Here is a 4,249-nt window from a genome sequence, read left to right on the forward strand (position 1 = left end):
AATCCATTCAGTACTGACTAATTGGATAACACGCCCAACACGATAATTATATATTTGTTATAGGAACAAAAAGAAAAAAACTGTGAGAAAGCAGAAAAGAGTGACGTGTTCTATAAAACTGAGCAGGCTGGGAAATGACCTGCCTTCGAAGTGTGAGAACCTTCCTCGCGACAAAGCCATACGTTTTCTGATCTGACAGTCTCGGCTTGCTAATAAGTGTTAAAACATTAATGCAAATTTCCTCTGTGGCACAAGCTGATTAATAATTACAGAATCCACCTTGAGCTTCCTGAGAAAGTCTGTAAACCACCACCTCTCTCTTCAGATTAAGAGCAAGCATAGCCTGGGAAATACACAGCATGACAGTTAAGTAGGAAGGTGATTTATTGAAATCTCTTTAGGCGGCTTTACTTACCACAGTGAGCTGTCACAATTGTTATTTGGTTGTACTGGTCACTGACCCCCGGTAAGATTTATTTAATTTTTTTTAAGTGCATTCCATTGTAATAGCAATATAGAGTGTGTGCGTGTGCTTGTGCGTGTGCGTGTGCGTGTGGCGGAGGGAGGGTGAGCGCACGTGCTTTAAAATACCAGATAATTTACTGGCAATCGTTCTTTCCCAAAGTCACAGGAAAAGTGAATGCTGTTGAGCCTTGGATTATTTTAGATGTATCTAAAATAGATAAGAGCAAAATTAAAAGTTATTAGAACCTCCTGCTGTAATACACAAATCTGGCCCTTCATTCTTCTTTTCCCCTTTCGCTTCATACATTAAAAATACATTAATAAACTGAATTGAGATTTGGAAACAACATCCATGGGTTGCTACAGGAGCTGTTTTCAAATACTGTATTCAAATGCAAGCAGGAGAACGGTGTGCTACATTCTCTCATGTCATGATGCTTTCGGAGTGGCAGTTGCAACCAGCAGATTTTCCAAAAATAATTACATATAATTCTATATTTTAACTTTTATCGAAGGCTGATAGTACCATGTAGTTTACTGCAGAAGTGTAGCAAGCATTTTTTTTTTTAAATTTAATTATATTTATTATTTTAACATACACAATATACATGCACATGTCAGAAACAGCTGCTAGAACACATAATATGTGCTATTAACCTCTTCTGTGTCAAATCCATGATAAGCAAAATGGCATGATTGGCACTGGAAATGTTAAAAATGGGAAGTGATATATTGTTCATCTTGTGGCTAGCAAATCCGATGAACAAAACTATGCAGTCCTTCTCTGACCTGTACTGACAGATGCGCTCCATTAAAACTTCAGTGTATCAGTACTTCGTGACTATGTGATGCAGACATCAGAAACCGCAGAAAGCATTAATAATGCAAACCGATGAGAAACAAGAATGTTGGGTGTCACCCAGCTGCTTTGCATTTCTCGAGAGCTAACAAGACTGCACCAACTGAACTGACAGAAAAGTTATAAATAACATGAGAGACAAGCATAGGATTATCAAATTGGATGTACTGCGATGATAACATTTTGGAATTCTAATGCATGTAACTCTTTTTATACATTTATTATGTATGTAATAATGTGACATATTCATGAAAGGGTGTTTAACTTTAGATGTGGGTAAGAGTTGCACATGTATTCCTCTGAGTCAACTGTGCCTGGCTAAAATTCAAGTGGTATTCATATAGAACTGGATAAGATGCTCTGGTCCACATACTATAAGTAAAGTACAGCCTTTTAATAGCATCTGCTGAATATGTATATAAAATAAGGCATATGTGCAGAAAGATGGGCAAGGTTTTTCAGCGACAGGCCAGCTGATAATTCAAATACTGAGCTTAAGATTTAACTAAGTTCTTATATTTGGGTTAGGGTTAGGGTTAGGGATGGGTAAGGATTAGGGCTAGGGTTAGGGACGAGTAAGGATTAGGGTTAGGGTTATGGTTAGGACAACGGCTCAAAGAGAATTTGTCATTTGTTCGAAAGGATGTAGTCCAGTTTTACACTGGCCTGTCTTTCTGTACCAGTTAAAGAGCGTAGCCTGTCTTTCTGCACCAATGCCTAAAATACACTAGCTTTCGAGGCCACAGAGTTTTATATTACTTTCTGGGGCAGCACTAACCTGTAGCAGAAACATTCTTATCCTTCACTTTCCACATCTCATCAGAAGACCTTCAAAAGCAAAAGCATTATTGCACACTCATAATCCTATTAAAAGGTATCACTCCCCCCCCCCCCCCCCCCCCCCCCCCCCCCCCCCCAAAAAAAAAAAAAAAAAACCCTTTGTTGTAAATGGTATTTTTAGCTAGATGTGGATAAACATATGAGAAAGACATGGTTTATAAAAGTATGTGGGCAGTTTTGAAAATCTCTTCTGTTTGTGCCTGCTTGCTGAGTAAACAGGGACCCCTTGCACACTAGACTACGTTTATTTCTGAGGCTGTGCTCATAATTCTTGATTATTCAGTATGCTTGCATATATTTTCAGTTCTAAATAGCTTGCACCATCTTTCACTGCGGAAAACTCGTACAGCTGATTTATGCGTTTCTAATTAAATAAGCACGCAATCAATCGACAGCTCAAACATTTAGACATATTGTATTTCTTACGGACCTTAGAACCAAAAGCACTAAAACTGTTTTGAAATGAAGCACACAGCGTACACACAGGACTTGATTATTGTATTTCTGTCTTGTCGTGATTACCACACCAAGGCACCTGTTCTGAGGTTCAAAGTATTTTTAGGCGGTTGATTGAGAGATTTGACAGCCCTGGGTTTCCATGCATGAGCTGCGCTGCCAACCCAGCGGGCCCAGGAGGATGTGGTCAGTACGCTAACTGAGGAGGTGACTTTGTGGGACTCTCAGGCTTGTTTCACTGCACAAGGTGAGTCAGCTGTGAGATGTGTGTGCAGAAGGCAGTCGAGCAGCAAGCACTCATCTTAACCCCTTGCCTACCAGATTTGAGGCAAGTAGTTCAGTGCAACTCATGTGAATGGGCCCATGCAGCATTAAAGTCTAAACATCTTGCAAGGGTAGAGCACCACCGTGTTTCAGACACAGGAGCTGTGATGCAGGATAACAAGAATACTGGGTGACATATTTGCAGTGAATGCAAAATATACATGCTGTATATTTATAGTTTGTCCAGAAAATACAGTAAATGTCAAGTTATTTTAATGATATACCTCAAGTTAGCAGTGACATTTTGCTGTGACCTATTTTTACTGCACCATATCTTTCAGAAGATGTCCCTGTTATTGCTTTGATGTGGCTTGAAAGCGTTCACACTTCAAAACCTCAGACAGTCCCCCATTGTCAGACTGAACAAGAAAGAGGGAGCAGCTTTGTGGAGGCAGAGATGCAGTTTGGGGCTTAGAGATTAGGTTTCAGGCCACTACATGGCACCCTTGGGGAGATTTGGGGTTTGATGCTGCAAAGTTGCCTCAAACTAGGTCTCCTGAAATCAGGTTTCAAGTTTCAAAAATGATACACAAATTGATACTAAACAACCAAAATAATGCTTTGGATAACTGATGTTTGGCCTGGAACACAAACTAACCTATGAAAAGTAGTTTTAATTAAGGTTTGGAACGATGCCTCCAGGTAAAATGATACATTTTAGCAAAGCAGCTATTAAACCAACAGCTACAATGTTTGAATTTTTTTTTTTTTTTTTTTTTTTTTATTGAAGCCCCCTTAGACTGTCAGTTATTATATCATTCTATTTATCTTCTTTAAATTGGTGATTCTTCTGGATTTTTTGAACACATGGTGTAATATAATTAAACATATTGATTACTTTCCATAAACACCATTTTAAGAAGTAATTGTGTTTGTCTAATTATCTATGCTGCATTCCTCATGAATTCAGGATTCATGTAGCTGCAAAGGTGTTAAAAATCTGTCTTATGTATTGACCTTTTGTGAGTAGGAGACAAGTTTCTATATTAACTAGGTTAATCCAGGATATTGCTGTCCTTCCAGCAGAAGATACAGTCATAGTGTGCTCATAAAAAAAAAAAGAAAATACAATTCAATTTTAAAATAAACATGAACTGGCAGAACAGTTCTATTAATAATTAGCGGTTACTAGTTATTTGAATGTTGTATTATAAACATCAATAGGTACTCTGTTCAATGGCAAATGACTTTGTTCTGTTGTATATGGATCTGTTAAACATTTGTCTTATTTCTAACATGGAAAACAAATTGAATGTGCCTTTTTCCATCACTCATCATTACTGGTTTCTGTTGTCAGAATAAGTT

Source organism: Polyodon spathula, chromosome 16 (genome assembly GCF_017654505.1).
Source record: "Polyodon spathula isolate WHYD16114869_AA chromosome 16, ASM1765450v1, whole genome shotgun sequence".
Taxonomy (NCBI): domain Eukaryota; kingdom Metazoa; phylum Chordata; class Actinopteri; order Acipenseriformes; family Polyodontidae; genus Polyodon; species Polyodon spathula.